Genomic DNA, 25906 nt, shown 5'->3' with positions numbered 1-25906 from the left:
GCAAGTCCACTATCAAATCTACAGTAACCGTGTGCCAGGGATGTGGGGGTGTGGGCATAGGTTGGAGATACCCCCTAGGTGACTGTCTCTCCGATTTTCCTCGCGCACAGACCCCGCAGGCCTTCACATGAGAGTAAATGTCCTTAGTCATTTGTGGCCACCAATAGTTTCTTTTAATCAGGTCTTCAGTCTTTTGTATGCCCTTATGCCCGGCTAATTTGCTCTCATGATTGTTCTTCAAAACTAATTGCTGAAGCTCTAGAGTAGGCAGATACAGTTTTTCTTCATGCCAAGGTAGTCCATGTTGAATCTTTCGGAAAGGTTCTTGCTCTGCCCAATCATGCATTTCTTTCTGTGACATTGCTCCAGCTACCCTTTCCTCGAAGGTTTCTTGACTCACTGCCCCAAGTATTTGGTGCTCTGGAATGATTGTCTTTGATTCTTGGTCGCTTTCAGGCTTTTCCATTTTTAATCTTGACAGGGCATCTGCCTTCCCATTCTTAGTTCCTGGTCGGAAAGTGATCACGAAGTCAAAATCCGCGAAATACAACGACCATCTCAGCTGTCTCGGGGTAAGGGTTTTTGCAGATTTCAGGAATTTTAGGTTCCTATGGTCTGTGAACACGGTTACAGTATGTCTCGCTCCCAACAGATAGTGTCTCCACTCCTGGAAAGCGTCCTTGATCGCCAGTAGCTCTTTTTCTGTGATGGTGTAGTTAACTTCAGCTGGTGTTAATTTCCTCGATCTGTAAGCCACTGGGTGGAGTTGTCCAGTTTTCTTGTGTCGTTGAGAGAGGACTCCTCCAATTGCTAGATCCGAAGCATCCGTCTCCAAATAGAAAGGTTCACTAGGGTCTGGATGTAATAGAATTGGTGCGGAGGTAAACTCTTCTTTAAGCGACCTAAAGGCTTCTTCTGCCTCCTCAGACCACTCAAAAGGAACCCCCTTTTTGAGCAATCGAGTAAGAGGAACTAGCTTGTGTGAAAATTCGTTCACAAACCTCCGGTAAAAATTGGCAAAACCAATGAAGCTTTGCAATTCTTTCACACAGCTTGGAGATTTCCATTCTAGAACTGCCTTAACCTTCTTAATGTCCATCGTGATTCCAGCCGGCGTGAGCACGAATCCAAGAAATTCCACCTCTTTTACACTAAATGCACACTTTTCCAATTTAACATACAAGTGGTTCTCCTTCAATTTTTGTAGAATTTTCTTCACCTGGCCTGGATGTTCTTGTTCTGTTCTGGAGTAAATCAATATATCGTCGATATATACTATGACGCATTGATCGATATACTCACTCAAGACACTATTTATAAAATGTTGGAAAGCTGCTGGTGCGTTGCATAAGCCGTAAGGCATGACCTGGTACTCGTACAAACCTAGCTTTGTTCGGAACGCCGTTTTCCACTCGTCCCCTTCTCGAACCCGGATCAGGTGGTATGCCCCTCGCAGGTCTAGCTTCGTGTAAATCTGTGCCTCCTTTACCTGGTCTAACAGCACAGAGATGAGAGGAAGAGGGTACCGATTCTTGATGGTAACTTTGTTAATGGCTCGATAGTCAATACAGGTTCTTAACTCGCCTTCTTTTTTGGGCACAAAGAATAAAGGGGAGGAGACCGGAGACTGGGATGGACGGATAAATCCGTTGGCCAAGTATTTCCCAATGTATTCCTTCAAGTGTTCATTCTCTTTCTCTGTCAAGGCATACACTCGGCTACATGGTAATTGAGCGCCTGGCTCCAGATCTATCCTGCAGTCAAATGGCCGATGTGGCGGTAACTTCTCAGCCTCTATCTCGTTGAACACTTCCTCGAATTCCTTATATTCAGATGGTATTTCACCAGTGTGGATCACGCACACTGAAACTTCTTGTTCACTCAAGGAGGTTGCTGGTCCTGATTCCTTAGTTTCCACGAGATGGTCAAAACAGTTGCCCTTACAGAATTCTGAATTCATGCTCACTGTTCTCGCTCCCCAATCGATGCTTGGATTGTGTTCCGTTAACCACGGCAGGCCCAATATAATCTGGAACTGAGGAGCATCGATTAAATTGAACTGGATAAGTTCGCGATGTTCCTCTTGAAAGGTCAACTCTACTTGTTCCGTGTGACTAGTGATCGGTCCGGAGGAAAGATTAGTTCCATCTACGGCTCTTACTGGTTCACTTCTTGACTTCAAGATGGGTCTTAGTCCGACGCTGGCTGCATATTTGATATCGCAGAAGTTTCCTGTTGCCCCTGAATCATAACTGACACCTCAGTTAGAATGACATTCCTGAACTTTATTTTCATAGAAATTACAAGGTGGGGAGATGAAGACTGTAAAGTGTTCGCGATATAATGTTCTTCTGGAGTTGCCTTATCCTCAGCACCTACCAACCCAACTCCTCCTATTGGTGGTGCGTGGAGTTTTCCTTCTCCTTTGAGAACGTTTTTGGCTTCTTTGGACAAATTCTGACGAAGTGTCCACTTCCTCCACAATACAGGCACAAATTATTCTGCCGTCTTCTCTCCTTCTCCTCCTTGGTCAGAGGACCCCTAACCACTCCAATCTGCATAGGCTCGGTTCCAGATTGACTGTCTGGTACTTTCGTTGAGTCATTCTTAGTTCTGTCGAATCTCGGTATGCTAAATTTGAAATCCTTTCGCTTTTCACCCCTCCTCTCACTTTGACGAAAATCGATTTCCAAAACCAAATCGATTAAGGCTGAAACGTCGGTAGGTCGATTTGGAATTTGGGCCAAAACATCCTTCAGTTCGTCTTTTAATCCACGATAGAAGACTGCTGCTCTTTTACATTCCGGCCAGTCCGTTTCCACCACCAACTTATTGTATTGAGCTAGATATGCTACAAGATCCTTGTTCCCCTGCTTTAATTCTAAAAGTTCATTGTCTGTGGCTTGAGAAATCTTTCGGCGATCAAATATCCTCAAAAATTCTTTTTTGAAATCTTCGAAGTGATAAAGAAGAGCATCGTCTCTGGTGACTAAGGGCATGGACCAACTAGCGGCATCTCCGCTAAGGTATGACAAAATAAAGGCCACACGGGACTGTGCGTCTGGAAAAATCGAAGGACGACACATGAAGTGCAGGGAGCATTGCGTCAAAAAGATTTGAGCCTTCTGAGGATCACCACTGAATCTTTCTGGAGGGGCTAGAGGAATAACAGGAGAAAGAGAATGGACTACATGTGTGGCTACACTAGAAGTGGAGTGCTCACCTTCTGTGTCTGGGAATTTCAAACTGGATGTCGGATTAAAACTGGAAATCTTTGCTGCCAGCTCGACTGTTTCCCTCCTTGTGTCCATTACCTCCTGTCTCAAACCCCTGTTTTCCTCCCTAACTGCGGCTAATTCTTTTTGTATTATGTGTAAGACCTCTCCTAATTTTTGCAACTCCAAACCTTCAGCCATTCTGTTCGGGCGCAATCAATACGTGGGCACTTCACTCTGTCAGAAGCCCTTTCTTCTTGCGCAGGAACAGAGATGCCTTTTCCCAACACCACCTCCAAGAACCACCAACGCAGCACTATGAAAAGATGCGTTAATGCCTTCTCCGGAGGGGGTAGGGGGATTGGATAAAATAACAAAAGAGAAGAGAAGAGACTGCCACTGGTTGACTGCTTCCTGTTGGGTCTTCTTTCTGTTTAACTGGCTTCTGGTTGGATCATTCAGGAGGCTAAATAAACATTAGACTTAATTAGTTCTATTTAATCTCCTTCCTCTAAATAACCTTAGTCTTATATTAATAGCCCCTTCTACATACCAGCTTGTAAACCCAGTGTTGCTTCTCTTCTATTGGACAGCTATCTTTTCTGCTCCGTATCTTTCTTCTAATTGTTCCTAATGTTAACACAAAGTTAGTGGTCTCTTCTCATACCTCACAACAATCTATTAGACTCCCTGAAACTAAGTCATACCTATCTTCTACTCAGGAAAATATCAATGTATAATATTCTTTTTCTTTTTCACAGGAACAGTTCGTAGAAAGATGAACTTGGGATGTACCACAACACTATTCCTTATTTACATCATAAGATTTACACGGTGTGACTTTAGACTCAAAACTTAGCTCTGGTGCTTCTCATGGAACTTCGAACTCTTCACTGACTCTTCAGTCAAATGTCTCTCAGCAATTGGAACAGGCGCGCCTCACTGACGCGTGACTCTCTGACGAAGGTTCTCCTCCTACAACAGCTGACGGGTTTTCTGTTGCGAAACTCCAGACTCTTTTTTGAACTGCGCATGAGCTCCAGCCGAACACTACCTCAGGAGCGGAAGGCTTGAGGTGAAACTACACACGCTGACACGAATTCCGAAACTGCCACGGTTCAAGGTAAGGGTATTTAGGAATCTCTTCCTGTCAGGAAACTACGGGAAATGCCCTCACTAAAACTAACTCGGACTCAAGGATGCTGCTAGGGTGACGGGTTCAGGTGAAGTGCGCCAACGTTCTAAGTTGCGCGCTTCTCATAGAGTTCTGGAACAACGAGAAAGACTAGAACGCTAACTCCTCCGGAGCGTCGGCCATCTTAAGGTTCCATACTTCCCAGGCCTTGCTCCAAGTCAGAGTTCTTAGGATCTTTGTGTTTCTCATTGGTTGATGGGCACTGATAGTGCAGATCGAAGGCTTCTTGTCGGTAATGGTTCTGACACAATGGTATCAGTTCAGATATTTCTTCATTTTCTTTCTATCCCAAGAGGGAGTCATATAGTTGGAGAGGGTAAAAGACATGGACATTGTGAAATAGATCAGGTAAAGCATAATGTGAAACTGTATGCTCCATCTCCCTATGATAACATCTTGTCATGTCCTGAGTGCCACAGCCAAGAGTTGTATTAACATTGCTTTTCAAAGAGGTGATGGGGTACCCTTTTCTAATTCTAGAGTAAAGTCTGAATTGATGAAGTAAGCACAAATTTGTAAGCACTCATGTCTACTTTTGTATACAGCAGGCAGATCTATGTTTGGAGCTGGACAGTGATACAAGGAATTCACTGTACAATTATGCTGTTCCTAACTGACCAAGTCAAAGACCATTTTTAACTCTAATAAAATTACATTAACATGTCTAGATATGTTGTTGGCTGAGTGGCATACTCATTTGAACAAAGGGCAACCAGATGACTCCATGTCACTGGGGCACCACTTTTCCATTTCTAGGCTTTGATTTTATATATTATTATTATCAGTTGTGTTGGTCCAATTGCGGCAATTAAAATGAACCAATAATACAACTCTCTGAATGCACTGTAACATAAAAACAAAGTCCAAGAATGAAAATGTGCTGCCCCACTGACATCCAGCCTTCTGCCACTCTAAAGGGGATGCTGCCCTGTTGTGCTGATGTGCTACCTGTTGCCCTCTTTTCTGGGTAGGAAGGACTGGACCTGCAACCCATTCTGATCCTTGGACACCAGAGTGACTCAAAAAGCTAGTCTGCTGGCCTGCTGATCTGAGCCTCAGGGACATAAAAGCCTTCCCAATGGCTCCTGGACATGGTCTTCAGCGAGTTCTTGACCCCAAGTGGTGCCTCTCAGTTCCTGGACCCTTGATGTGGCTCAGCGGGCACATAAACCAAGCTGTTAGGCTCTTCGCAACTGCAAACGGGCCAGTGCGCACCAGAACCAAGACGTTCACACCGAAAATCAGTGTGGAACACTACCAGCCTGTCTCTTCACAGAGCAAGCATCGATCGCTGCAGAGTACCCCCAATACAAGGCTTCAGTCTATCCGTCTGCGCCGACCATCACCACTTACGCTCTCATCGTAATCATCAACTTTGCTACCCTTCACCCAGCCATCCAGTGCTCTGCAGAAAAAGGTCACATACTCCACATACATACTCCCCGCAACCTTGGTACACCCCCTGAACTTCTGTCTATATAATTCAGGAGTGAGCCCATATCTATTCATTAAAGCTTACTTCATGTGGGGGTAAGAATTGTAGACATCAGAGGGCAAATCTAAAAGTGTGTCCCGCCCCTCACTGAGGAACCGTCCCCACAACCCTGCTCCCCAATCTCTCTCAGGGACCCGGTGGGAAGACATGGCTACCTCATAGGCCTTGAACCATAGCCCTATGTCGTCATTTTTAAAGTATTCCTTAACTGCATCTTTTGGCATGTACACCCTTGACTCTACCTGCACCGGCGTTGCGCTGCCACCACAGGGAGGGTTTTCCAAACTTCTTTCTTTTATCGCCAACTCCCTCATTCTCGCGTCGTGCTCCATCTGAATCTTTCTTTCTTCAAGAGCCATTTTATTCTCTTCTAGAGCCAGCTTTTTGCTTTCTAGCACCAATTGACCATTTAATTTCAGTCTTGCCAATGTGACTTCTTGCTCTCTTGCGGTCTGTCTGTCTGCCAGCTCCTCTGGCGACAGGCCTCTGCCAAAACTGTGAACACTCTCTGCAGGTTCCGGTACTACGACGTCCTCAGCCACACCCCTTGATTCTATCCAGGCTCTCAGAGCCTTGTAGAAATCTGTTTTGAGCTTGCATCCTCTATGTGAAACCTTGAGTTTCTTGCAAAAATGCTTGAGTTGTTCTCTTGTGTAGTCGCCCAGTTTTGCTTCGTCACATTCCAATCCTGCTATCTCAGAGGTTTCAGAGACGGACTTCTCAATGTTGTTTGGGCCAGGCATGACTCCAAACACAAGGGATCTTCTTTCTTGGCAAGCAAAATTAAATTTTTAAAAGTTCTGTGGCTCAAGCTACTGGACTATCCTCACTGTGCAATGGCTAGTAATCACTGCGCAGACACGAAGAACGCAAATCCATAAATCCTCACCGCTGCCACCAATGTTAGAATCTGGGGTCTCTGGTTGGCACAGGTATGCACTTGCGACAAGCAGGGACCCTTTCCTCCAAGTCAGGGCGTAGGATTACCTCTTTAAAAATAACCCCTGCTCACCCTCTAGGTAACGTGGCGCGAGCAGTCAGGCTAGATTCCAGAGGGCATTGGGTAAGCATTCAAAGTGTCCCACACAATAACCACCAACCCACCACACAGAGACACAAGACTGTATTTATGTAAAAATAAAGTTCTTTATAGAAAATATTTCTCTATCAGGCTTTCAAAAATACAAGTCTTCACTTAAATAAGGTTCCAGTTACTTTTAGGCAGTCCACAGTTCTTAAAATGGCACTTGTCAACTTCAAATAGGCTTCTTTGGTGTCTGTGCGCTTCGTAGCGCCTCCGGTACGCTTCGTACGAGGTTTTGAACGTGTCTTGCCATTTCTCACGCTTCCCGCGTGAGCAACGTCCTATATTTTCAATGGAGTACGGGCCGTACCTTCACGGGGGCCTCGCACAGCTGATACGAAGTGTGCCAAAGTTCACGCTTCATGCGTGAACAGCGTAGCGGTACTGCAGCGCCAGTACGGCCCGAACAAAGCAACGGACGGGTCGTACTAGCGCGCACAGCTCACAGTACCTTTGTTCTTTGGGGGAAATCATCGTCACAGCCTCCGGGGTCCACAGAGGGCTGTCCAACGTCGCGTTGTCGTCCCTCCTGGTCAGTGGGCGGCGATGCTTCGTGGGGCACTTCAGAACACTCCCAGGCACGCAACGAGGTCGGCAGAAGGAGGTGCCAGCCAGGGGTGATTTTTAGCGCGTTCCAGCGCTGTCGGCTTCGCTCAGGGGATGAACGGTGCGTCGCAGGTCCTTACAGGGGCTTCCACGGCCAGGGGGGTCGCAGAGGCTCGGCGCTTGGAGCCTGATCAGTTTCTTCTTTGCTGTGCGAGCTACGGCTCGGGGGGCAGTTGCTTGCTGTGCTCGGGCCAGGCAGGCCTTTACTGTGCTCACAATAGTCCCGGTGGCAGAAGTCGCGGGCTCAGATGAGGGGCACACAGGTTCGCTGAGGTCAGCGGTTTGCAGAATCACTTCCAGCAGCTTCTCTTCTTCTTGGGGAAAGGTAGCGCCCACTGTTCCTGGGGCGCAGTTCAGGGGGCAAGTTCACAAGCAAGCCCTTGGAGATTGTTTGTAAAGCACAAGTTGACCAAAAGTCTTTCTCAGTCTTTTTCTTCCTCTCCTTCCAGCAGCAAGGCACCCACCGCAGGCCAGTCGCTCAGGCTTAGAGACAGTACTTCTCCATACAGCTTTTCCAGGTCCTTCTCTTCAGGCAGAGTTTCTTCTCAGCGCAAACAGGATCTGATTTCTTAGGAGCAGGGCTTCTTCTTTATCTAGCAAGTTTCTTTTGTTCTCTGTCGCCAGGGGGCCTGGGCCTGGCTCAATCCAGTTTTGGAGCACTTTGTTGTGGTGACTCTGCTCTTTCCTTTCAGCAGCAGGGCAGAGACATCAGCCGCTCCACAGGGGGCGGAGCTGGCATTGTGGTGGCAGAGCACAGGTCTATTCAGAGTCAAAGGTGTACTCCTCCCACCCATCCTGGTGTAATCTCTCTACCCACCACCTGGCAGCCAGCCTGTCTCCTGGAATTCCCCAGCCCTGCTCCTTACTGTTACTAGGCAGAACACACACACACAGCAGAGGCGGACTGAAATGGCCAGGTCAGTAAATACTAACTTTCTAAAAGTAGTATTTACAAACACAGGATATTAAAACAAACTTTACTAAAAGAAGTATTTTATTATTCTGAGTTCAGGCATACTAAACTTGACTTTCTACCACGCTCTCTGAGTCCACTGGGATTACAGCGTGTAGTAATTCCAGCAGCCCATTCTGGCCTATGGAGAGCAGGTAGCCTTCAATAATGAAAAACGAAAATGGCTGTAATTCACTATTAGGACATGCCACACGCATCAGGGCATGTCCTACCTTATACCTACAATGCACCCTGCCCTTGGGCCTACCAGAGGGGTGACTAATATGTAGTTAAGTGAAGGTTTGAAGACTGGCAAGTAGGTGCACTTGCGCAATCAGCGCAACAGTACCAGACCGTGCGCAGGTTCTGCAGTGGCAGAATCTAGACACAGTTTACTAGGCCGCTTCTGTGGGTGGCACAACCAGTGCTGCAATCCCACCAGCAGCATTTGTATTTACAAGCCCTGGCACTCCTGGTGCACTTTACTAGGGGCTGATAGTAAACCAAATAAGCCAAACATGGACACCAATCAATGTATACACTTTTCAAAAGGGAGCACTTGCACTGTGGCACTGATTAGCAGTGGCACAGTGCCCTGAGCAGCTAACACCAACAAAACACAATGAGGCACATCAGCAAAAAGTGGAAGGGAAACTCACGCCAAGGTGCCAGGTCTAACAAGGTGCTTATTGCTTCTATTGACTATTTTACAGTTTATTCTTTGAAAATGTATATCTCAAGTTCAACTTATTGGTTCCTTGTCATTTTGTCTTTTTTATTTATTAATGTAAGTTCTATTGTTCTAACCTGGTCTGGAATATTTTGGGGTGTTTTAATTTTACTTGTTGCACAAATACTTTACACATTGCCTCTTAAGTTAAGCCTGACTGCCTTGTGCTAAGCTACCATTATATTTGTATTCCTCCTAAAGAACATGCTCTACCTCATGTTGCTAGATATCTGAAAATAGTGTTGGAATACACAGTTTATACTATAAGCCACTAATGAAACTGATAAAAGACAAATTTGCAACTTGGTGCAATTTCCTGGTAAATAGTTTGAAGTATTAATACCATGAAGTTGCTGAACCATTCATATTCTTGTTGTAAACCCTTCAGTGTGATATAAATGTTCACATGGTTGGTGGTGATAGATCTTGGTGGTAATACTAATAACCTTATTAACACATTTTCTTCTACTAGGGAATACAGGGATTTCAGACTAATGTTTATGGCTTTCTCAACTGTTGCATTAGCACAAGTGCTATTAGTGGTGGAGATAATGCCCTTTACTTAGCACAAGGACTAATGCTTAGGGCTGGTTTCACAAAGGTATCCTACTCTTTGTTGAAATTTACACTTTCGAGTAAGTTAACTATATTTTGACTATTTTCAAAATCTGAGTGGAAATGTACTCCAAAAGTGTAAGTTACATGTCTCCACATACCTGAAGTGTGTGGAGGCTATACTCATTTGAGTAATTTACCCTTTTGAGTAAGATTACTAGATTACTGCTACACAATTTCTGGGTATAAATTATACTTTTGATGCAAATTTACACTCTGATTTTGTGACAAGCCAAAAAGTAGTAAAGTTACTCACAGTGTTAATTATTCAAGCTTACATATCCCTCAGGCCCCTTAATATGGCAGAGACATGTAAGATACATTTGTGGAGTAAATTTACACTTGGATTTTGTGAACAGCAAAAAAGCACTAAACATACTCAAAAGTGTACATTACTCCAAATTGCGCCTTTGTCAATCTGGTCAATTGTCTTCAGTGAAAATACAACTTGCCAGTGATAATAATAGTGCCTAAGCAAAGATCAAATATTCACACTGAGGCTGATCAGAAGGTCATGCATACAGCGCAGAGCATGCAACATTAGCACCAAAATTATCACTTATTACAGAGTCTGTCAATTTCCCAAAAATATAAACACCTGTGCAATATATCTTTTATTGCCAAGCAAACAACATATTGCCTCTGAAATATTTTCAAATGTACCTTGGAACACAGGAGACAGGGTGAGACATATATTGGGCATGTCAAGAGTGAGTATAATGCAGTTATGTGCCCTTCACTATGGAGAAGGGCTCTCCAATATTCTAGGTCATTCTTTATTTTGTTGTGTATCTATAATTTAGTATATAGATATTTTGTAGATTGAAGATACTGCTATCTCAATATGTGTTCTTTGGTTTGTTTAGCTAGAAATGCAATTGCTGGGTGCAGTCAATCAATCAAAAAATACTTTATTCGATTAATACAAATTAATCATAAAAGTATAAGTATACATCACAGTTAAGAATATTAAAAGAAGCAATTCATTAGTATCAATCAATAAATGATTTCCTGGTTTTCAGGCACATACATAAAAAAGAGGTGACACTGTAACAGGTTAGGGGATCAGGCAATATACGTAAAAAGTACCGGGCCAGACAACATTATCTAAAATTATTCTTACGTAAAAGCGGGATTAAAAATCTTTTCCGTTGATTACAATAAAATTTACAGAAAAAGACAAAGTGCAAATCAGACTGTCATGAAGTGTCATCACATGGGCAACACTGGAGATAATTAGAGGAAAAGATACCAGCAGGGTGGCCCAGCATGCAAGGGATATAATTAAGCTGAAACCTTAGCAAAATAAATCTGTGCCGTGGGATTGTTACAAATTCCAGATAGGGGGTTGTCCCCTCAACCTGCAATGGACCTTCAATATATTCTCTAACGGTAAGTCTGTTATGCTGTCCATTCAATCTCCCTTATTTAGCAGCGGTTATGAAACGGGTCTTTAGTGCCTGTTCCGAGACAGAGGCACATTTTTCTGGGGATACAAATAAGCTTCCTAGATAAAGAATGTATAAAGTATCTTTCACATACTTTAACCAGAGGATGTTCTCTTTGTGTTCAAGGGATAGGCAGTCCTGTATTATTTGTTGGGTAAGTGACAGTGTGTCTCTACACTATACTGAGTGCCATAGGAGAATGGGTGCAACGTTTATCCAATCAATTACATAGGGGATGCTTAATTCTTCATGCAAATTAAAACTGGAACAACCAGTGGGGAAGCTCATCATCGATTTCCAAAACAAATACTCTGTTGTTTGAATCCTCTTTGCATTAACATGGCCCCACACCCCTGCACCATACGTAGCTACTACCCTCGATTTAGCCCCATAGACCTTTCTTAAAATGTCTGGGTTTCTTGTTCCAGCTTTTTTGAAAATGAGCGTATAGCATTAGTGCTCTTTTCCAACATAATCCCACGGTTCTCTACCATACTCCTCCTGGATGCCTTATAGTCGAAAGCGACTCCTAAATATGAAAAAGACTGTCTGTGTTACTTTGCGATTTGAGATAAAAAAGGATGGTGGTTTACTCAGCTTTTGCCCTGCAATTAAAAAAAATGACTTGGATTCATTTAAATGAAGATTCAAGCCTTTCATGGAATCCACATAAGTGTGGAACATTTTCTGAAGCAATCTTCCGGTTTGCGCGATTAAAACTGCATCGTCTGCATATAATAATATTGGGATGTGCAACTTCCTTATCTGGTCACATCTATAACCGATTCTAGTAATTTAGACTCCTCCCCATTAGTATACAGCGAGCACATAAAAGGTGCGAGAAGACACCCTTGGCAATCTCCTCTTGTTACTGGAAACCAGCTAGTGCATTCTCCCTGTGGCCCATACCCAACACATGCTTCAGCTCTTGAATACAGCTTTCTAATAAAGGTAATCACTGCATTGTCTACCCCCATTTTCCTCATAATTCTCCAAAGCTGTGGGTGAGATACACAATCAAAAGCCGCATTAAGGTCCATGAAGGCCAGGTATAAATTGCCTTGCTTAGCGTGGGTATACTGTGCTATAAGTAGGCTCAAATTCAGGCATTGATCTTGAGTGCCTCTCCCTTTTCTGAAACCGTATTGTGCCGGGATCAAGATATTAGTTGTCATTGCCCATCTCTACAATCTGTTTAATAGCACTCTGCCCATTAATTTTGCTGTGCTATCTAGAAGTGAAATTGGTCTATAATTCCCAGGATCTTGCTTGTTTGCTTTTAAAAAATTGGAACTAAAATGTCTTTAAGCTAGGAGGCGGGAGGTCCCTCTCTTGCTATAGCATTAAAAGTATTAGTAAGCATAGGACTCCATAGGTCAGGGCAGTCTGTAAAGAATTCTATTGGATTATCATCAAAACCAGCTGCCTTGTTACTAGTACTTTGTTCCAGTGCTATACATACCTCCCTTTATCAAAAGTGAGAGTAATACTAGAGAATGGGACACGCTCTGCGTCCGTAGACCCTGGACTCGCTGGAGGGAGGTTAAAAATTTTAGTAAAATGCGCCACCTAAGAGTCCTCATCCACATGCATGTTCAAGTTAGGCTCGGCACTCAATTTTTAAAATGGGGTATTGATCATTAACCAAAAATCCCTTACTTTATTTGTGATTGAAGCAACCAGTAATTTATCCCAAGCTTCTTCTTTCAGTATCTTTAACCTATTCTTCCTCACCATCGAATTACTTATACGGACCTGTTTCACAAGTAGGGGATCTTTTGGTACAATCTTGAGTGCACTGTGTAGGTCAGAAAGTGCTGTAGTGTACTCATGATCGAACCATTTCGGTCCCTTAGGTTTGCGAGTCTCACCACTCTTAAAGAGGTTCCTTTTCACCTCTCGCAAAATGGTTTTGAAGTCTTCAATTGTAGACCCTGGGTCCTGAGGTTTCGTTCATTGTGTTTGAGATTACCTGGGGAATGAGTACAATCTTATCAATGCACCCCCACTTAAGTGTTATCCCCTTCTTTCTTCCTATGGTGGGTTTTAAATGTGAAAAGGTAGTGCCGTAAATACCTGGCCAGTTCATATATTAGGTTATGGCTGCACGGTCACTAAAACCCCAAAAATCAACTTTTCTATTGTTAAGGTTTTCACCCTATCTAGCTGATGCTATTATAAAATCTATAGAGGAACAATGTGAGGAGGAACAGAAAGTTTCTAGCAGGAGACCTGTAGTTTCCGATAGTGGGTTCCTGACCTCCAGATTATTAATAAAAATTAATTTATTTAGGGTGTTCCCATAGGGGTTAAAAGTAAAGTGAATGTTTAGTCCCCCAACCTCATCTACAAGGCAGCAGATTGGGGTTATTGCAGCTAGACAAGGGTGTACGTTTAATCTCCTATCCAAAGCTCCATTGGGTCTTTCTTGCTTGAGCCTATTATCCTATTCATGTTTTCCTCCACTGGTGCAACAACTTTAAACATTTCGCTCCCAAATGAATTAAATATCAAAATGAATCAATAAAATAGAATTGCCATCAGGACCTGTGAGTGTAACATATTCAAACATTGACACTCATTAGAGGAAGATAAAACTTCTAATCTCAAAGTATTCTTTAGAAAAGTCACAATACCACCCTTGGCCCTTCCAGCAGTTGAAGCAATTGCAGGGGTGTGGTATGACCTATACCCATCTATGCTGACAGGGACCCCTACCCAGGTCTTTTGGAGAATATTAAGTCGAAGGTACACAGTCAGTCGCAAGACTCCATGTCCGTCAACGCCATGAGGTGATTTGAAGTCGGTAGTAAAGGGGTAGTATCTCCTCCATTATATAAATGTGACTGGGGCCCCACTCTGTTAGAATTGGAGTTGTGTGCCCTATTTCCACTTGTGCCTTAAGGCACAATGGCAGTTTATAAAAGAGACCAAGGGGTAGAACAACTATTTGGGTACGCTCAGAAGGATTGTTAGGTAACAATTGTAATCATTTTTTTGCCATGACTGGGGATTTTAGAGTTAAGACCACACAGTCCCCTGGAATAGATTAAGTTGATTTCCAAGCCAGGATACTCTACGCGCCATTAGGATGTTACAATAGTCCCCAACCCGACCATTCCCAGTTTTGTTGATCCAGTGGCGAGCTCTGTGAATTAATTGAATAGTGGTTTCTGTTTGATCTTTTTTTAAAGTTGGGGTGTTTGCTACATAAGGACAGACATCTGGAGAGAGATCAAGCCTTGGCCCTTCATCCTGCCTTTGTGAGAGTTTGGGGCCTCCACCCTTAAACCTGGGGTCTCCTGTGCCATTAGAATTGGAGCTGAGTATGTATAAGGCACTGTCAATGGGCCTTGATTTTGGGTCTCAGAAGGGGCCGATGGAAGATGAAAGACACTGCCCCACACCGATGTCCGGGCTATCGCTATGGGCGCACCATGAGTTTGAGGTTGTTGTATTTCTTCATGCGTGTTTTCACTATGTGCGCCTTCTGAATAATGTTGCTCCTGCCTTTGGCCATTTCCATAGTCAGAACCTCTCCCTGAGGGATACATCTTAGAGTTGATAAATCCCTTATTGCTTTTTCAATTGATTCTAGACGCTGGGTAATCGGAGCTAAGAGTTCCTTACATTTTTTAATAAGGGCATCCATTTTTGTGGCCATATATGGGGCGACTGGCTCTTCATATGTTTTTTTCATCTGTTACCCTTTCTAAAGTGTTTAGGCTTTTTCTTGGTCTCTTTGAGGTGTTTGGCAGTGGGTTTTTTAAAGGGAGCCCCTTTTTCACTTTAGCACAGGTGCTGCATCTAATGTAATTAGCACCTCTGGTGGAGGGATGCAAGAACTTGGTGCCGAGGGTGATACCTGCGCCATGGATGGAGGTAAAGAAGGGCTCACCACAACCGCGCCTGCCCCCAACACATTTAATACCTGGCTCTTGGCAATCAAGCTTGTGGGAATATCCTTATTTAATACACTGTCAGTACCCAGTGATAGTCTCCTCCCTGCGCGGTCAATTAGCGTTTCCGGAAGAGGCTTTTGCCCAAAAACTGTCCAGACAGGTAAAATTTACCTCCTCTGTCGATGTTTGTGCTGCTTTCCTTCTCCCCCAACTGGAGGTGTTCTTTTTTACCATTTTGAAGCCTTTACCAACCGTGCAACGTCAGTGGGGTCCCAGCCCAGCCTCTTCTGGGCTCCGACAGTCGTGGATGGTCCCGCCCTTGGCCCGGGCTTAGCCTGGGCGTGGCCCGGGCATGCCCGCACGCATCCCAGATTGGATTTTAAAGCGCCTCCAGGCACTTGGAAATAATGCAGGCAGCTCCGGCCGCGAATGCTGCTGGTCGCTGAAGTGCCCCAAACTTCACGGGCTGCAGAGGGCTGGAAGCGGACTGGAAGCGGGAACCACGCTGCGGGAGCCTGCGCTGGATTTTAAAGCACCTCCAGGCGCTTGTGAATGACACAGGTGGCTCCGGCCACGAATGCTGCTGGTCACTGAAGTGCCTCAAACTTCATGGGCTGCAGAGGGCTGGAAGCGGACTGGAAGCAGGACCCATGCTGCGGGAGCCTGCGCTGGAATTTAAAGTGCCTCCAGGCGCTTGTGAATGACGCAGGCGGCTCCGGCCGCGAATGAAACTGGTCACTAAAGGGCCCAAACTTCATGGGCTGCAGAGGGCTGGAAGCGGACTGGAAGCGGGAACTCGGCAGACAAATAGGTGTTTAAACCTGGGCGTAGTTTGCCTAGTAGCGCTACACGTAGCTACGCGAAGTGCACTTCTCACTACGCACGCTACGCGTAGCTATGTGAACTGCGTAGTGCGGTAGGGAAATGCTGTTCGCACTGATTGCACAGTGCCGGATGCTTCTCTGCACTGTGCAATCATTGCAAATGGCATCTTGCACAGTGCAAACGGTCGTTTTCTGCCGCTCAAGTAGATTTGTACTCGAGCGGCAGATTTCTCAACACAGACTGGTAGTTTCTCACTGCGAACAGTCACGAGCATACACTACCACTCGCAATGAGAAACCTGACCTCCCCACATTGAGAATCTCGCCAGGAGGTTTATTTTCCAGGCTCCCAATCGGCAACTTAATGTTGCTGATCACGAACGAGGAAAAGTCTTGCCCAGATGTTGATTTTGCTCGCTTGCGGTCACCAACTTGACGTTGAGGACCCCACGCTACGTATTTTTGCACTGTGCTACGTGCAATACGCGTAGTGCGTAGTAGCGCAAACTACACACACTCTGCCAGCATAGCATAGTACTACGCCCAGGGTTATAGGTGTTCCCACGATGTGCGTGTTGGCTGACAAGACCGCAGGAGCTCAATGCTTCCCTCCACAACGATATCCGCTTCCACCCCTCACAACTTCATCCGCACTTGTTCACAGGGGCGTGCTCAGACCACCTGAGCTAGGAGTGTTGTAACTTGAAACAGCAATGTGATTAAGCATTTACCAAAGACATTAATGCTTTCCCTTACGATCATGTTTTCTCCGTTATGTTGACCGAAGTTTGGACTCCATTTTGTGTTGTCATGCTGCCACGTGTTCGCCACGAGGAGAGTCCGACCTCTGTGTTAGTTGCTCTTGTAATCTGCCCAGTAACAGTCTATAAATAGCCCTTCTGTCCATCTGGCGCATGCCCAGACTTGACCACATCTGTTACTAGTTAGCCTTGCTTGACCATGTGTTCGCGGGCTCAAGGAGTGTGTTGGCTCCGCCCATGTATTGATTCAGTATCGAGAATGACCATAAATGGTAATGTTCTTCGGCCTCATGTTGTATCCACCCACTTATGAGCCCCTCTAATGTGTATAAAAGGGGACCATGTACGCAAGTTCTTTGTGCTACTCTATGCAATACTGAAGAGTGTTGTGTGGATTGTAGGACCACCCTTAAGGGTTAATAAATGCTGTTTTGTACTTTGCAGTTTCCGTGCCAACTTCCTTATAGATTCCGTTACAGGAGAGCGAACCCTTGTGTCTTGCGGGCCTAGCTGGGGCCTGAATTCATCAATTGGCGCCCGTCACGTGGGGCTCATCGGCGACTCGGATGCTCGAAGGACTGGTCGCGACGAAGGTGAGGAGTTTGGCCGGGGACGTGATCACTGCCAGCGGCGTCTTAGCCCTGGCATCCCGAGGTTTTTCTTCCTTCCCTTCCGAGCTGACCGTCTGGGTGGCGCCGGTCATCGACTGAGACCTCTTCTGTCGGTCCTGCCGTGAGAGCCGTTTGGGCGATTGTGGAGCTTGGCAGTTGGAATCTGGACTCTTGATTGGTAAGAACCGTTGTACGGTACTTGCTCCGAGTTTTTGAAGCCTGATCTAGCTATTTGAGTTTGATTTGTGATGACTAGTCATATTTTGGGTTTGTCTTTGTGAAAATATATGCGTTGCAACACATATAGGCAGGTAATGTGGAGAGATTTCTCCGGAACTGTGTAAACTTTGAACGGCGCAACGATTAAGTGCCATTTTTTATAATATTGCATATTTTGCATTATTTCTGAGCATGCCTGCTTTCAGCGCACTTCGTAAGTGGTGCTGCTGTTTTGGAAACCGGTTGAACCTCGAGGAATCTGCTCCAGCTCCCCCAGAGGGGACTCCTAATAGGGATATGTATGTGAAGCATGGTCTTTCTTCCATAATGTACAGCACAGTATGGAGGAAATACACAAAGAAGGATCCTGAGTTGCGATGGCCTTTGTATGGATTGTTTGATATACGTAAGATTGAGTATGTGGAACAGTGTATGTGTAAGCGACGTGCTCGTCAGGATATGTTTGAGTGTGTGCGATTATGGGTGAAGGAAGTGCGTGAGCGAGAGAAGCGTGAGAAAGCGCTGTTTGATAAAGAGCAGCGGAAGAATGATCATGTGCGAGCACAAGAAGCGAAGCGTCGGGAGGACAGAGAGCAGACGGACAGACAAGAGAAAGAGCGTAGGCTACAAGTTTCGGGTCAATATGTTGTTCGGCAGCCACTTTATCCTGTCCTTAATAATGCTGATGATGATTTTTATTTGCTAGATCGCTCTCCGCCCCCTTATGTTGGCGCATCCGCTCCGCGGCCGCAAAATTCTGACCCGGCTTCGGGTAAGGTAGACACACGGTCCATGCTGTCGGCCGAGCAGATGGCTGAGCTTCGGCAAATTTCCTTCCGTGCACTTAAGGGCAAGGTATCCATGGAGGAATTATTCCAAACTTGGGGGTCGTGGCAGGAGAGAGATAAAGTGTATTTTCTGGGTCATTTCGCGGATGAAGTGATTGATGCTTTCCGGAAACGTTCCGGTGTCTTTGAGCCTGACGAAGTGTCTTCGGATGCCAAAGCATTGCGTAACGGTGTTTTTTCTCCCCCTAAGGCTCCTGATGCGGCTCGGCGGCTGTTCGCCTTGCGGGACGAGGTGCTGGCCCTCAGAGAAAAAGCGCGCCAACAAACAGAGGAGGAGAAGCAGTCGGATTCGTTTGCAGCAGGGGGCCACCCATCCACCTCCCTGTCAGATAAGGATGACGTAGTGCATGTTAAACCAATGCGAGAGGCGGCGCCTTTGTATGTTCCTCCTAAAGGAGCGGGGACTAGCTCGGACATTAACTCCGCCGATGCTAAGGGATATTTCGTGTATAATTGGGTTTATACTCCGTGGCATAGGGCTGATGTTATGGCATTAAAGAATGCATTGCCTGACCCCCGCAAGAATCCAGCGGCCTTCTACGAAGAAGTCGAGGGGGCCCTGAATTCTTGCATCATGACCTTGGCGGATATAGACCTGTTCTTTGGCCTTATCCTACCGCCGGATACGTGGCGATCTGTCCGAAGGGTAGATGATACAGTTGCCTTCAAAGCCCGGTGGTCTGAGCTTGAGGATGAGGACAGGGAGAGGAAGCCCGCACAGAAACCACCCCAGAATATTTTAGACCTCCCTGCTGCTATTGTGGCTAAGTTGAAAACAATTATCCCCCCTAAAAAGATTGACTGGAATATGTTAACTGCATGTAAACAGACAGCTGACGAGTCAGTTGCAGATTTTTTCACGCGCTTCGAAGAAACGTTTCATGACTTTAGTGGCCAGTCGCTTACTGACGAAACGGACCGCCACCTTTTCGCGGACAAATATGTGGCCAATCGGCTACCGGCGGTTGCGGCCCGTCTAAAAGCGAGCGAGAGTTCTTGGTCCTCCGCTACACCGACGGCCCTCCTGACTATCGCTCAGTATTATGAGCGTCAGGAGCACGAAGCGAAGGGCCAGGAGGAGAAGAAGTCAAAGGATTTAAAAACAAAGGTGATGTTGGCGCAAGTATATGGCCCGCCCCGACGGGGTAATAATAGAGGAAGGGGAGGATCTTATGGTCCCCCCTCGGGCCGATCTGATTTGAATAGGAACCAGTGTGCGTATTGTAAGCAATCGGGCCATTGGGCCAGGGATTGCCCAGTGTTGCGTGCTTCGCGTCAGGGGCATACTTCGGGTGGCCCGAGAGGTAGAGGGGGTTTCTCGAGTTCTAGAGGGAATTCTAACGATAATGTCCGTTTTGACACTGCTGGGCAGCACCGAGATAGATCAAATGTTTTCGATCGCCAGCATCAGTATCACGTGTCGGAGATTGACCGATCGGGATATCGTGATTCTCAGCATGCATAGGAATGCGTTGGATGGGGGAACGAATCAGTTGAGGTGCCGGTCGATCAGACGGGTCCTTATGTATCGGCTGAGGTTTTAGGCTCTACTGATCAGTTCCTAGTGGACACAGGAGCGACACGTAGTGCATTGTCTAGGCACTTGGTTCCGGGGGCTCCCCCATCCGGCTTAATGGTTACATCGGTAGGGTTTGACGGTACACTCTCCCGAAGCCCTCTTTCACAGCCCCTTACATTTAAGGTTGATTCTTTTTCTGCGCCCTGTCCGTTTCTGCTTGCTCCATACACACCGGATAACATTATGGGCCTTGATATGTTAAAGCATTTTAGGGCTACGATCCGCTGCTCCCCTGAGGGTGTGAGGGTGATCTTAAATGACAACTACCCCCGGTCTGAGCGGATGTGTGCGATATCAGAGGATGCGTTGCTAGCTACCCTCCCTCGCGCTTTATGGGCGACTTCGGACACAGATGTGGGACAAATGGTGATTCCTCCGGTCCACATTAGTGTCCAGGAGGGGGCGGTGTTACCACGCCTCCCGCAGTATCGTATTTCCCAGGAGGGCGAGGAGGCTCTCATACAGATTGTGCAAGGTTTGATCGCAGTGGGAGTAGTGGAAGAAGTTCCCTATAATATCTGTAACAGCCCGATTCTCCCCATTCTGAAAAAGGACACGGATGCTAAGGTCTATCGGTTTATAATTGATTTGAGAGAGGTAAACAAGATCGTGATACCTCAGTACCCAGTGGTTTCCGATATCACGACGTTGCTTACCTTGGTCCCGCCTACGGCGACCATGTTCTCAGTGATTGATTTGAAAAATGCCTTCTTTTCCATTCCCATTCACCCCGATAGTCGATATCTTTTTGGGTTCACTTTAAATAATAGATCTTATCGTTTTTGTAGGATCCCCCAGGGCTACACAGAAAGCCCTAGTATTTACAGTCAGGCTTTGAAACGACAGTTGGATTCCTTTGTTCTGCTCGAGGGGGTCGCCCTCATTCAATATGTCGATGACATCTTGCTGGCGGCTGACACCCTGGAGTTGTGTGAGAAAAGCACGTTATCCTTACTTTCCTTTTTAGCATCCCACAATCATAAAGTATCTCGGAAGAAATTGCAATTCTGTAGACCAAAGGTGACGTATTTGGGTCACCTTTTGTCTAAGGAGGGGCGTGCACTCACACCGGATCGTATACAAGTAATTTTGGACACACCGAGACCATCCACACAGAAGGATGTGCGTGCATTTTTGGGCCTTGTTTCTTTTTGTAGACAGTGGATATTGGGGTTTTCCCACATAGCTAAGCCATTGCTAGCTCTCTTGACAAAAGACACGCCTATCCCAATCCCTTGGTCAGATGAGTGTGATGCTGCTTTTCAGCAACTGCAACAGGCCCTTTGTTCAGCACCAGTGTTAGGGACCCCTGATTATGCAAAACCCTTTTCGCTGTATGTGCATGAGAAAGATGGATGTGCATTGTCAGTTTTAGTGCAGATGCACGGCGATAAGCAGCGCCCTTGTGCATATTTTTCGGCCGTACTTGATCCTGTCGCCCGAGCATTACCAGGGTGTTTTCGCTCGGTTGCGGCGACAGCTGTGTCAATACGCCAAAGTGAAGGAATTGTGTTATCCCATAAGCTGTTGGTGTTAGTTCCCCATGCTGTTGATGCCCTGCTTAATCAAACAAAGACACAGCATTTGACCAGTGCCCGTTTAACGGGATATGAGTTGACGCTCTTGGCTCCTCATATTACGTTGAAAAGGTGCGTAACGTTAAACCCGGCCACATTATTGCCATACCCCGAGACCCAGCCTGAGGCGCGGAAAGCGCATGATTGTATTCTTGTGACTGAGGAACAAACAAAGGGTCGTATTGATCTCCAGGATACGCCCTTTCCAGATGTAGATGGAGAACTGTGGGTAGACGGATCATGCCTGAAGCCACCAGATGGTACGACTTCAGCGGCGTATGCAATAACCACGTTGCAAACGATAGTGGAGACAGCACGCATACCACAGAAGTCAGCTCAAGCAGCGGAACTGATAGCATTAACACGAGCATGTGAGCTCAGTACAGGATTGTGTGTGAATGTTTACACAGATAGCCGCTATGCCTTCGGAGTAGCGCACGACTTCGGCCTACTCTGGAAGGAGAGAGGGTTTTTAACGTCACATGGAGTACAGATAATGCATGGAGAGTTAGTTCATAATCTTTTAACTGCATTGACGTACCCAAAGAAAATTGCCATTGTTAAGTGTAGCGCCCATAGGAAAGTGGTTGATAAAGTTGGAGAAGGGAATGCGTTAGCGGATCGAGTAGCACGGGAGACTGCGATGCAGCCCGGTACTACTGCCATGTATGTAGTGAAGTCACAGGTGGAGAGATGGCATGATGCGAAGGAGGAAGTGCGAGAAATGCAGAGGACCGCTTCTGACAAAGAGCGGGAACAATGGGCTAGCGAGGGAGAACTGGATGACGAGGGTTGCTGGAGAAATAAGCAGATGGATAGATGGAAATTACCCACGGCCTTTGTACAACCTATGGTTCAGATGGCACATGGGCTAGCACATGTTGGAGCTTCCGCAATTGTGAAATTGCTTACCCAAGTCTGGGAGCATCCAGAGATTGCTAGCACGGCAAAGAGGGTGGTGCAGACCTGTATGATCTGCCTGAGGTATAACCCAGGAAAGGGTACTCGAACTCCAGCAGGAGGATTTGCGACACCCACTGCACCCTTCGAGGTTCTGCAGATGGATTACATCCAGCTTGAGCGCTGTAACAATTTGAAGTATGTCCTAGTAGTGGTTTGCGCCTTCAGTAAATGGGTTGAGGCGTACCCTACGAAAGACAATACTGCAATGACTACAGCGAAGCTGCTGCTGAAAGAGTTTTTCCCTCGATACGGCGTCTGTAGACTTCTGTGGAGTGATAATGGGCCTCACTTTGTAGCGGATGTTATAAAGTATGTCTTGAAGGGCCTAGGCATCACTCAGAAGTTCCACGCCGTGTTTCACCCTCAGTCTGCAGGACTAGTCGAGAAGTATAATGGTACACTGAAGCTTAAGATCGCTAAAATTCAAGCTTCGACGTCTTTGACTTGGCCAGACGCCCTGCCACTGGCGTTACTGTCAATTAGATCAGTACCGCACTCCCGAACTGGCCTTACGCCATACGAAATCGTATTCGGACGCCCAATGAACATTTGGGGTCCACCAAGGCCTAAGGCTGTGTATGATGTACCTTGTGTAATGATGAGCGATTATCTGGCACAGTTAACGGATAACTTGGTTTCTATTCATCAACAGGTCCGAGAGGCGCTCCCTGATCGGTCTACCGGCGAAGGACATGGTCTCCGGCCTGGGGACCATGTCATGGTGAAAGTCTTCGACAGGACAAACAGCTTGGAACCGAGATGGGTGGGCCCTGAGCAGGTCCTCCTCGCGACGAGGACGGCTGTGCGAGTCTCGAACAGGAAGAATTGGATCCATTCCTTGCACTGTCGAAAGGTACCGCCCGGATTGGTGGAGCCTGCCGTGCTGACCGATCAACGAGAAATCCTGGCAGCAGAGACAGGCCGTGCTGGGGAGCCGAACGTCACTGAGGAGCTCTTTCCGGACCACGCGACTCCTGGAGGAAGGCGATATCATCTTCGACCAAGGAAGTGAGTTTCCAGTACCGGGACATGCTGTCAGAACGGCCCTTGGGTTAGTGAAACGGAGAGCCGATGAGGCAAGGGGGGGGGATCAGCCCTGCATTAGTGTAGTGACACCCGTCTTGGCCCGCTGGTGAAGAAATCAACCGCTGCCCAAGGGGAAGAGTTCTGACAGACCTATTAGTTTCAGGAAGATATCAGGGTATTGTTCTTTTTGACATGGAGAAGAAGAAAATCCTTTGTGCATCGGGGTTCATGCTGACAGTAGCTATTGTTGGGATAGCCACATGGTTTGTGGAGGAGGTAACTCCTGCTCGGAAAACACTTGTGTTGACGACTCCAGTGCCTGCGGAGCACTACTTTTATACATTACCATATCAAGAGTTGAAGCATCGACAGTCCTATTTGAATAACACTTTCATTCAGATGCTGCATCATACCCACGTTGCTACGAACGCTACGAACTGTTGGATATGTGGGATGATGCCAGCCCATCAGAAGAAAGGAGGTACGCCATTCATACCACTTCCTTTCTCTCATAATGGCTCTTGTAGAGCATGGTACACTTTGCTGTTTGCCACTCGGAAACCGACAGTGGGACGATTGCTTTTCAGACTTAATAAAGAATGTCATCAGGATAAAAATGGATATCCGCAAGCGAATGGGACAATTTGGGAATGGGAAGAGTACCGACCAGACAATGAATCCATTCCCTATATCTTCACGAACACCAGAGACACTGTGGGGAAGGACAAATTTGTGATCCAAGTGGCACAAGCTCAAGCGGACCTGTGTGTCCAGAGTGTGGGTTTTATCCCTGTTGGTGTCAGTGATTGTATCACTGTCTTGAACATTGATGGATTGAATAATAGTACCTTCCTAGCGTCCCATAATACCTACTTTGTGTGTGGAAATAAAGGTTATTACCGTTTGCCGGCGGGGTGGTCTGGGGTATGCTATGTATCATTCCTATTACCTCCTGTATTCCTAGCACCCGCATCTTATCATAAAGATTTGAAATTGTTGAATAATGTGACTGTAAATAGGTATAAACGTACTCTATCGATTGATGATGTGGATCAGACTGATACCAGCTTGCAGCAGTATATTGATTTTAACTTAGGACTGTTTTTCTTTGTTGGAGCCGCTTTGAATAGTAGGAAGATCCGAAGATTAACAAGAGTGGTAGAAGCTGTAACAAATCAGACTGCTGCTGCTCTTGGGAATCTTACGGAAGAGTTACAAATCACTAGGATTGTTGCATTGCAGAATCGTATGGTATTAGATGTAATGTTAGCTGATCGAGGTGGAGCTTGTAAAATTATTGGAAGTAGCTGCTGTGTGTTCATCCCTGATCATACGCCATCAGTTTATAACGCCATTAATAAGCTGCATAAAATAGCAGCTGAAATCCACGCAGAAAACGGCACTTGGTCCTTTTCTGGATGGTTTTGGGCATTGGTTACTGCCTGGGGATGGAAGGTCTTAACTGGTCTCTGTATTATTATAGCAGTTCTGTTCCTTTTTTGTATGTGTGTTCAATGTGGACCATTGTTCTGTTCTGTATGCATTTCATTCTGCATCCCAGATAAGAAAGCTATTGCCGATGTTGCTCATCAGAAGCGTCTGGCTAAAGAGGTTGAAGGAATGATGACCATTGACATATATGATGATTATTCTGGTAAACCGGATGTCTTCAGTAAATGCTGAAAGGGTCGTCTGTTGTAACTTGAAACAGCAATGTGATTAAGCATTTACCAAAGACATTAATGCTTTCCCTTACGATCATGTTTTCTCCGTTATGTTGACCGAAGTTTGGACTCCATTTTGTGTTGTCATGCTGCCACGTGTTCGCCACGAGGAGAGTCCGACCTCTGTGTTAGTTGCTCTTGTAATCTGCCCAGTAACAGTCTATAAATAGCCCTTCTGTCCATCTGGCGCATGCCCAGACTTGACCACATCTGTTACTAGTTAGCCTTGCTTGACCATGTGTTCGCGGGCTCAAGGAGTGTGTTGGCTCCGCCCATGTATTGATTCAGTATCGAGAATGACCATAAATGGTAATGTTCTTCGGCCTCATGTTGTATCCACCCACTTATGAGCCCCTCTAATGTGTATAAAAGGGGACCATGTACGCAAGTTCTTTGTGCTACTCTATGCAATACTGAAGAGTGTTGTGTGGATTGTAGGACCACCCTTAAGGGTTAATAAATGCTGTTTTGTACTTTGCAGTTTCCGTGCCAACTTCCTTATAGATTCCGTTACAGGAGAGCGAACCCTTGT

This window comes from Triturus cristatus, chromosome 5_1, assembly GCF_964204655.1.
Source record: "Triturus cristatus chromosome 5_1, aTriCri1.1, whole genome shotgun sequence".
Lineage (NCBI taxonomy): Eukaryota > Metazoa > Chordata > Amphibia > Caudata > Salamandridae > Triturus > Triturus cristatus.
The sequence above is the reverse complement of the archived record's forward strand: the minus strand, read 5'-3'. Positions refer to the sequence as shown.